Source organism: Canis aureus, chromosome 20, assembly GCF_053574225.1.
Source record: "Canis aureus isolate CA01 chromosome 20, VMU_Caureus_v.1.0, whole genome shotgun sequence".
NCBI lineage: Eukaryota > Metazoa > Chordata > Mammalia > Carnivora > Canidae > Canis > Canis aureus.
In genome coordinates this window covers 43,525,859-43,536,927 of record NC_135630.1, presented here as the reverse complement: position 1 = coordinate 43,536,927, position 11,069 = coordinate 43,525,859, and the positions used below count along the sequence as shown (strand labels likewise).

Genomic DNA, 11,069 nt, shown 5'->3' with positions numbered 1-11,069 from the left:
GGTAAAGTTGTAGGCTAGAAGATCAACATAAAGAAATCAGTTGCATTTCTATTTTCTATATACTAACAGCAAAATATTTAATAGAAAAATAAAGAAAACAATTTTGTTTGCAATAGCATCCAAGACAATGAAACATTTAGGAATTAATTAACCAAGGAGGTGAGAGATCTGTTTGCTGAGAGCTATAAGACATTGATAAAATAAATTGAGGAAGATGCAAATAATTGGAAAGATATTCCACGTTCATCAATTGGAAGAATTACTATCATTAAATATCAACACTACCCCAAACCATCTGTAGATTCAATGCAATTGCTATCAAAATTTCAATGGCATTTTTCAAAGGTATACAAAAAACAATCCTAATATTTGTGTGGAACCATAAAAAATCCAAAATAGATTAAGCAACCTTAATAAAGAAGAACAAAGCTGGAGGCATCATACTCCCTGATCTTAAACTCTACTATAGAGCTACAGTTTTTAAAAAAAGATTTTATTTATTTATTTGAGAGAGAGAGAGAGAGACTGAAGGCATGATGGGGTGGGGAGAGAAGAGGCAGAGGGAATGGGAGAAGCAGACTTCTCACTGAGCAGGGAGCCTAATGTGGGGTTTAATCCCAGGACTCCAGGATCATGACCTGAGCTGAAGACAGATGCTTAACCAACTAAGCCACCCAGGTGCCTATAGTTATCAAAACAGTACAGTACTGGCATAAAAAAAAGGAACACAGATCAATGAAATATAACAGAGTCAAGAAATATGGTAAAAAATATTTACACATTTTGGGTTCCCCACAGATCACCTAGACCCATTTAATGGGACAAATTTTCTAACATGTAACTATAGATTTAATCATAAATTCCAAACAGACATTAGCCTCTGGGACTGTGATGGACTAAGGGTACAAACGAACCATTCTGATGAAAACTACCAGAAATGCTGTACAAAATACAGTTTTACAATCTTCTCAAAAGCATTGAAGAGATGACAAGAGTGCATGCAATTTTCAGGCCAAAATCTAAGTGAAAGGAAAATTAAGGATGGCAGCACAGAGAGACAGGTGGAAAATACGAAAAAGCAATGAAGAGACAAGGAGAATAGAATGAGGTCTAACACACATGCAATTGGAATTTCAGAAATAGAAGAGATGGAGAATGGGACAGAGGCAATGTTGTTTTATTTTTTAATTTTTTTAGAGTATTTCCCAGGGGCTCTTGGGTGGCTCAGTTGGTTGAGCGTCCAACTCTTGATTTTGGCTCAGGTCATGATCTCCGGGTTGTAAGATTGGGCCCCACATCAGGCTCCACACTTGGCAGAAAGTCTGCTTAGGTTTCTCTCCTCTCTTTATTTCTCTGCTCCTCTCCCCACTCATATATGCATGCACTCTCTCTCTTAAAAAAATAATATTGCCTGAATCCACAGATTTAGGAGTATCAGAAACCCTAAGAAAGATTACAAAGAAAAGAAAAGAAAGAAATCCACTACTCTAGAAAACTAATGGCAAAGAGAGTATCTTAAAAATAGATCAAAAGAAAAGATCTCTCTTTTAACACAAAAGGAGTTGCTATTAAACTTGACACCTGACTTCCCATCACCAAACATGGAAGCCAGAAAACCATATCCTCAGTGTGGTTCAAGAAAACAACTGTCAACTTAGAATTCTGTACCCAGTGGAAATATCTTTCAAGTATGAGGACAAAATCAAGAGGTGTTGTTTTCTGGCATCCACTATAGCAGTAGTGAAAATTATAAGAAGTCCCAGTGAAGTGTACAGAGATTCAGGCCACATAGCTCAGGTCTCATATTATGGGTTCAGAGGCCCATTAAATTTTTTTTTAATATAATTTTTATTTTTTATTTTTGAAATTATCAGAGACCTTTATTATGGTCCTTACCATTCATTAAGTAACCTACACAAATCATTTTCTTTTCCTCTGTCTCAAACAGCAGAAAAAATATGGAATGCTTCATGAATTTGCATGTCATCCTTGCGCAGGGGCCATGCTCATCTTCTCTATCGTTCCAATTTTAGTATATGTGCTGCCGAAGCGAGCACTAATTTTTTTTTTTTTAAGATTTTACTTATTCATTCATGAGAGAGAGAGAGGCAGAGACACAGGCAGAGGGAGAAGCAGGCTCCATACAGGGAGCCTAACATCCTGGGTCCCCAGGATCATGCCCTGGGGTGAAGGCAGTGCTAAACCACTGAGCCACCTGGGCTGTCCCCATTTGGGTTTTTATACAGCCCATATGGTTCTCAACAATCTTTGCTTATTTTTATAGCTTGTTACTGCTTGTCAGGAAAAGCTTTCTCTCCCTGCCCTGCAACTCCTTGACTTGATAGTTAACATGTGACATTTCCTTGTGTCATTGAGAGAGAGCACCGTGATCTTGGTATAGTAAGGTGGACACACAACATTCTGCAGAAGAGATCTATTCTTTCGCTTTGCCTCCCAACCATAAAGCTGCGCATCACATACTGCTGGTTTAGACCTTGGAAAACAAATAAAAATCTTAAGTTTTACTTCTGAACAAATAAGATGACCTGTTTTAAGAGTTAGTTATAAGTACGCTTTATGAATGGCTGTCTAGAAATGACTAACCCAGGCTCTGTTTTAAAAGTACAGCAGAGATTATACTGTATTGCCATGTTGGCATAATTTGTTGCCATGATCATTTTGCTTCTTAATTTAACGTATGTAAAAGAACCTGTTGTTCCTTTTTATAAATTTAAATTGTATGTATAGAAAGATCAGTTAAGGAACTGGGTGTTACACAATGTGTTGTCTGTATTTTTCCTTCATTTGTTCCTGTATGAGGCTTTTGGGTAAATAATAAAGACTTTCTCAAAGCCTGGAGTCTGAAATCTTATTTTCTTCAACAATTTCTTAAAATCACTCTTGAGCAGAGTAGTTTAACCATCCTGTGATGTAGTAGCTAAGACCTCAAGGTCTCCTTCAAGGGAAACAAACCCCATAATTTATCAACTATCTTCAAAGGAAGGTGAGTTTTTTTTTTAGCTAGAGGGACCCTCATTTTGTTAAGCACCCTGACAAGGTTGCTGAGGTAAAAGCTCTGCGTAAGTTGAGTTGGGTAAAGGATTTGAAGTTGGGATGAGTGCATATAAGAATCTGGAGTTGAAGAGCATACCCAATGAGGATGAAGACATCTACAGAGAAGAAAATGGGAACAAAACATTTTTGGGGAACATATCTTCCTAGGGTGAGGGTTCTTAACCTTCTATGTTCCCTGTACTGCTTGGCAGTCTAGTGAAGACCACTGGTCTCTCTAAACGCATAAAATGAAATATATAGTATTACAAAGGAAACCAGTTATACTGAAATCTAATTATCAAAAATAAAAAAGGAAACAAATTTGAGATATGTGTGTCATCACTTACACTTTACACAAAAAAGCAGTGGGTCTGATAACCGCCATGGATTTCGAAGTAACTGTGAGCATAGGATATATTTCCAGATATAACAATTGTAACGTGATAGGAAAATGACTGTGATTTCTGCTCGGGCAGGAATAAAGCCACAGGTACTGCCAACACTGTTGCCTATACTCAGAATGGAAGGAAACGCTTAACTTCAGTATTTTTGTCCAACCAAGGACACAGACCCTAGGCAGGAGCTCTGCTCCGGGGGGTAATGTCAATTCCCTCCTTCCCCAGGTACTCTGGAGCAAAGATGATGCTGGAATGCATTGCTTCCACGTGACATCAAAGACAAAGAAGCAGGATGGGGGCCCAATCTCTGACCAACCCTCAGTCCCAGGGAATTTACCAAGTGCTCAGCGACCCATGGCTCTGCCCTGCTGGGGGTGGAGATGCGGCCTCTGGGTCCTCTTGTGCACACATAATGCAGGTGACTAGGAAGCACACATAATGAATATCCGCTTATACAAGAAATGCACTTACAAACCACAAAATAAGTAGATTAAACATTTCCCTAAGGTACATTAAGAGCCGCTATTAGGAAGGCTGAAAGGGTTTTGTGATTTCTTCCACCTCCTCATATCTGCACAGCACTTTTCACTTCTGCAAGCTCTTTGTCCATCTAGTACCTAATTTGTTTTTTGCAGCCATCCTGGGGTTGAGTGTACTTTTTTTTTAAACTTCTTCTCCTAAAAATATATATTTAAAACAAAATTTGCCAGAATCCGAGCCAAAAGTCACAAGGGAATAGGCCATGATATTTCTGAGAATATGCCGATTTCAACCTTAGAGGGAAAATTTAAATGAAATGAGATATTTAACATAAATAATCTCCCTCTGCTGCTAAAGCAGACAAAAGGCAGCACTAAGTACTTATTATAGGAGACCACATTTTTAAGTCTAATTTTTCCAAAAAAGAGTATGCTTATGAAAAAATTCAAACAATCCAGTAGTGTTGAAGAGAACACTTAAAGAATTTTCCCCTACTTAAATAAATAAAAAAAAAATATATGTCCGAGAAGTGGTATTACGTGGAGTCCAGTTGGGAGATAGAAATAACAATAGTTATTCGAACAATAAGAATTTAATATGGATAATTGCTCACTAAGTGTAAAATTGTTAACGAGGTAACTGAATGGGTAAAAAGAAAATAAAGTAGAGGCAGGCAAATTACAATTTGTGGGCCACATCTGGTTTGCTGTCTGCTTTTGCTAATAAAGTTTTATTGGAACACAGCCATGCTCATTTCCTTGCATATAATTTATGGCTGCATTGGGCTATAATGACAACTTAACTCGAGGAGTTAAGAGGCTTGCCTTAATACTACATGGTCTTAACAGCAGAACTGGAGGTTTCTCTGGGAAATGGGATTTCAGAACTGGCTTAAAAGATGGAAAGGAGAGAGCATGGCAGTAAGTGGTGAGGGAAGGGCATTCTCGCCTAGGGAATAGCTCAAGGGGGAAGATGCAATGCAGGAACCAAGCTTGGAGGGGAGGTCAAAAGGGCACCAGCTCCCCAGGCTCCGGTCACACCCCAGACAGATTGAACTAGGACCTCTAGGTGTAGCCCTCAGGCATCAGGATTCTGGAAAGCTTTCCAAGTAATACCAACTGTGGGACAAGGCTGAGAGCAAACGCTTGAAACCAAGATATGCATGCATCCACATTAGGATGTGTCTACCCACCCCATTCCTGCCTCACCCATGAGATCTTCCCACTTCGGAAGGAGTCCATTGTCTAGGGGCAAAGGGGGCTTCTCCTGCATTGGGTGGGGATGTGGCCATGGGTGGCAGAGAAGCAGCAGCCCCTAACCCCTCAGCAAACAGACGTAGGCCTGCCCGTTCCTGGTGCTGTGGCCACAGGGGTGAGGCCCTGTTACCAGACTACTCCCCAAGAGCAGCTTGGCCCCACCTCCCACGTTCCTCCTGCCCCTCCAAGCCCCTTCATAAAGCTCCTTTCATTGTGCCAGGCACTTTCAGAGCAGCAGCACTTGCGGTAATGAAGGTAAACCAAGCCTCATGAAGGAGCAGAACGGCCCACACAGGGAGGCTGGAGCAGGGACAGCTCAACCCCAGATAACCCTAATGTGGGGCCTCCTGTGGGATGTGGTACCACAGACACCCAAGGCATGCAGATTTGCTGCTGTGCAGCACAACTCAGTCCTGCTCAGCTCAGCTGTAGGCCAGGCCTGTGTTAGGGTTCCCAATGCCCTTCTTGGGGGGACAGCACGCTGGGAGAGGCAGCAAAAAAAATCAGGCAGGCAAGCCTGATTCTTCTTCAAAATTCTTTTCCACATTGAAAGGAGTAGAGGTTCATTAAAATATGTTTTGGAAAAGTACTGAAAAGCACAAAGTAGAAAACTGTCACTTATATTCCACTACTCGGCTATGACTACAGGTAGAGCTGTGGGGTGATCGGCCGGTATAGGCGATGCGTGCACACAATAAAATAGAGACAGAGCAAAATTTTGGTCATATTGATTGTATACCCTTGTATTTTTTTATTATTTATTTATTTTTTAAAAAGATTATTTATTTATTTATTTATCCGAGAGAGAGAGAGAGAGAGAGAGAATGAGCATAAGTGGGGAGGGTCAGAGGGTGAGGGAGAAGCTCAACCGAGATCCTGAGATCATGATCTGAGCCAAAGGCAGATGCTTAACCAACTGACCTACCAGGTACCCCTTTGTACTTTTTTAAATAACTTAATATCTTGAGCATTGTCATCCGTAGTGTTGTTTTAATGCTTTGTTGAATCCTATTACATGGACAGTGTGGTTTATGTAAGATTTTTAATTTAAGACTTTTTAATTTAAGACTTTTTTTTAGAGCAGTGTTAGGTTCATAGCAAAATTAGGGGAAGGTACAAAGATTTCCTACTGGGGTGCCTGGTTGGCTCAGTCAGAAGAACATGCAACTCTTGATCTCGGAGTTGTGAGTTTGAGGGCCACATTGGGTGTAGAGATTGCCAAAATGAATAAATAGATAAATGTTAAACTCCTCCATATCCTCTGACCTAACACATGCACAGCCTCCCCCCATATCAAAATCCCCCACCAGAGTGGTATGTTTGTCACAACTGATGAGCCTACATTGACACATCTAATCACTCAAAGTCCATAGTTTATATTAGGACTCACTCTTGTACTTTCTATGGATTTGGACAAACATATAATGGCATGAACCCATCACTTTCACTGCCCTAAAGAGCCACTCCAGCACAGCTTAATGAATCATTCTCCTGCTGTTTTTATTTTTCAGGCTCATAAATAGTACTATAATGGTCATCCTTATAGCTAATTCTTGATTCACATACTTGTTTATTTTTCAGTTCTCTTAAATGCTGAGCTGTGGCTTTCATACCCCTTACCTGAAACATTTCCCTGTCTCCAGACTCTCCAATTGGCTAAGCTATGTATTCCTTCGAGTCTGAGCGTAAAGTGTCACTTCCTCTGGGGAGTAGTTAGACAGCCTAGTAACATACCTGGTTAGTTCTTTCATAGCACTAGTGTATCGACTTCTGTCTGGTTCTCTACCATGCCCCCAAACTTTGAACAGGATCTGGCCACTGTAGGTATCCAAGAATTCACTAATTGAATTCATACATATGTCAATGTATCTAAGCTGGGTTTTTAGATATATTTTGATCTTTCACAGAAATAAAGTTTTAGAAGACTGATTGAGCTTCCAGTTCACCCACAGTCCAAAGGCTGCAAGGCACAGGTTGCAGATAATGAAGTTCAGAGTGGAGCCTGATGATTCCAAGGGCTAATTAACTGTGCTGGTCTCATGGCCACAGTTAGCTCCACCAATACAGGCCCAGGAAGCATAACTTGGTTTCCCAGAGGGCAAATTTATTTTTACTGGAAGAAAACTTGTATTTCCATCCATCCATCCATCCATCCATCCATCCATCCATCCACACATTCATCTTATATAGATTATGTATTATTCTTTTGTTCAGCAAATATTTATTGACTGTCTGCCATGCTACAGGCATAGTTTTAAGTTTCAATGAACTCTTGGAGTTCCTCTTGGAGCTTGTAATTCATTCATTATATGGAAAATATTGTGCCATCAATTTAGAGAATATCCATGGAGAAGAAGACATGGTCCTTACCCCATGAAACTTACAGCCTACTGATGAATCATGATAAACACACAAATAGCATAATCCAAGTAGAATATCTGAGAGTTGGAAACTAAGAATTATGGAAAAGTATTGTATTATCTCCTTTTATGGTTTCTGAAAGAGTTTCCATGTCTGTACATAATTTTAACTCTTGGTCTACTCTTGGGACATCATTCAAGTTGATCCATACCCCCGGTTTCAGAGTTGACGGATCTGGGAAAAGAACTTGACCAAGCTTGACCAATCTGCTTCCTTCTCTGAAATACTTCAAACTAAAACTGAGAGTTTCTGTTTTTTTCTGAGAGTATATATTTTAAGAGGGAAAGTTGTAGGAAGCTGTAAGCAGTGTATTTCTTGCCATTGGGAGAAAAATGAGCAGCAGTGAAATAATGGGCCTAAATGAAGAGAGATTCAGGAAGTGGAGTCTGGTGGCCTTTATCCCACGGTTCCAATTCAGACAGTCCAGCTGTAACTTCTTCCTTCACTTGCATTGTTTGTCTAAGACTTCCTTGTATTTCAACAGCCAACATATTCACCACTGGTATTTATTAGTTTGGGTTGGGTATGTGTGACTTGTAACTAAAAAAGTCCTTACTGAAGGCTTTGCAGAGGAGGTGAAATCTGAGCTGAGTTTTAAATGATGAAAAGGACTTAGGTGTTTTAAGTTTTAGCTTTTGCTCCAAGCCTGAGCTACCAAAGAAAATGAGTCAAGTCACATTTCAATGATCATTTTGCACCTTAAAAAAAAAAAAAAACCTTTTCTCTGGAGGGTGGAAATAGCTTTTTCCCGATAATATTAAAAACAGAAAATTTTGGGCAGCCCGGGTGGCTCAGCAGTTTAGCGCTGCCTTCAGCCCAGGGCCTGATCCTGGAGACCTAGGATTGAATCCCATATCAGGCTCCTTGCATGGAGCCTGCTTCTCCGTCAGCCTCTCTCTCTCTTGCTCTCTCTCTCTCTCTCATGAATAAATAAATAAAATCTTTAAAAAAAAACCCAGAAAATTCCAAATAATAGAGTAAATATCACATTTATCCCCTATCTTTACAAAACCCATCCTACAGAAATAACTACTATTAACAATTTGGGATGATCATTGAACATATATCCAATATAATCTACTCTTTTCTTACTATGGGCATCTTTCAAAATGTTTTGTTTTAAAAATCTTTGTATTTGGAAATAATTTTACATTAACAAGAATTTGAAAAATTAAGACAATGCTATGAAAAGAAAACCCACCTAGATCTATTTGTTCTCTCTCTTTGTATCATTTGAAGGAAAGTTGTATATTTCATGAGCCTGTATCTCTAAATTCTTGAGGGTGTATATTCTAAGTATATTCTCTTATATCACTGTGGTACAATTCATAAGTTCGTACACTTACACGGATATACTTTAATCTACTCCTGCAGATTAGTTTGCTCAGTTGTTTGAGTAATGTCTTTTATAGCACTCTTCCTTCCAGTTCAGGATTCTACCTAGAGTTGGGTATTACATTTACTTGTCATGTTATGTAACTTTTCGACAACCTTTCTTTGTATTTTGTGACATTACCTTTTTTTTTTTTTTAAATAGAAATTTTCTTATTTTGTGTTTATCTGATATTCCTTGTGATTAGATTGAGGCTGTGCATTCTCTGCCAGAATATTGCATAGGTGAAATTATTGTCTTTCCAGGGTATTAATTACATCTAGAGGTATAATTTATATGCAGGAAAATGCATGAATCATAAATGTATAGTTTGATGCCCTTTTTGCATATTCATATACCCACATAACCAACAAAATTAGAATCTAGAATATTTCCACCCACTCTAGAAGTTTTCTTGTGCCCCTTGCCAGTCAATGCCTACTCCCACTCCCCACACCAAGGGAAATATTATTCTTCCTTCTATCATTATATATTACTCTTCTACATTCTTGGATTGCATATAAATGGAATCACAGAGTTGGTATTCTTTTATGTCTTACTTCTTCCATTTAACATAATTTTTTGAGATCCTTCCATGTTGTATTCATTCTCTTTTTAAATTGTCATTTAGTATTCCATTGTATGAATTTCTCACAATTTATTTAACCATTTTCTTGTTGATGGGCAATATTTTTAGTTTTTGGCCATTACAAATAAAATTGTTATGAAAAACCTTTTATAAGCCTTTTTGTGGATATATAGTTTTATATATCTTGGGTAATTAGCTTGGAGTAGAATTGCTGGGCCATAGAGGAAGCTTATGCTTACATTTTTTTTTACAAAGTGCTAGTTTTCTAAAATGGCTTACATTTCACATCCATACCAGCTATTTATGAGAATTCCAATTGCTCCACATCCTCACCAATGCTTGCAGTTGTCACTTTTTTATTTTAACTCATTCTGGTGGTTGTATAGTAGTATCTCTGTGGTTTTCTTTTGCATTTCCTGACGGCTAATTATTTTAAGCCCATTTTCACATGCTTTTTGGTCATCCAGATAGCTTCCTTTGTGAAATGCCTTCCCAAATTTTTTGCCTATTTTTTTGATTGGGTAGCTTTACCTATTGATTTCTAGGTACTCTTTATATATTCTGGAATATATATATATATATATATATATATATATATATATATATATATATATATATATATCCCAGCCTGTGGTTTACTTTTTAACTTTTTAATGGTGTTTTGTCATGAACAAAAGGTTTTCATTTTGACCAAGTCCAATTTGTCAATTTTTAAGGATAATTTTAGCTTTCACACTTCACATGTCTATCTTACATTAATTTTTGCATATGGTGAGAGCTAGAGATTAAGGTCCCGATCTGTGTATGTTATAAGCCCTTTCCCCTAGAAGGACTCTAGGTATGTACTATATGTACTATATGACTATATGTACTATATGACTGCAGATGCCTCTCTGTTCTCCATTCCAGCTCCAACTTCCCTCACTGTTGTGGCTGCAGACCCAGCAAAAGTGACACAGGAAGAATTGGTGCACATGGAGAACTAGTTCTGCATTTAAAGCTCTTACGGATTGGAATTTCTCTTGCCAGCCACAGAGTTTTCCTAAGCTTCACTGGTTTCTCCTTAACCCTGTAAAGTCCCTCTACCTACCATATGCTGGATTCTCCACAGATTTGTATCAAGACTCACAGAAGGACACTCTAGTCTTTTCTCACTCAGAGAGGTCTCACCCTTTGCTGGCACTTTATTCCTTTAGACGTCTTTGTTCTGCAACTCTCTAATATTATTTAAAAATGCACTTTTTGGAAGTCATATCCACTTTTTTTTCTAGTAACAGTGAGTGTGATGATCCACTGTAATTGTCTACATCAAGACCAAAAGCTGGAAACCTAGTTACTTGACTTTTAGCTACTGCTGACATGATAATAGTCAAGTCTCTATTTTGAGCCAGCACTTTGCTAATGAATACCAGATCTCTATCTCTAGTTATTCTGATGTTCTGTAAGCCTCTTAAATTTACATATCTTACACGGAATTCATAATCTTTTTTCACAAACGG

General features: G+C 38.5%; 1 non-coding gene across 1 annotated transcript; it reads right to left on the bottom strand.

Annotated features, from left to right (window-relative positions):
* Positions 1 to 1,952: 1,952 nt before the first annotated feature.
* LOC144292026 (U6 spliceosomal RNA) lies at positions 1,953 to 2,057 on the bottom strand. The gene has a single exon (XR_013359563.1). It is a non-coding gene; the product is annotated as a U6 spliceosomal RNA (small nuclear RNA).
* Positions 2,058 to 11,069: the final 9,012 nt, after the last annotated feature.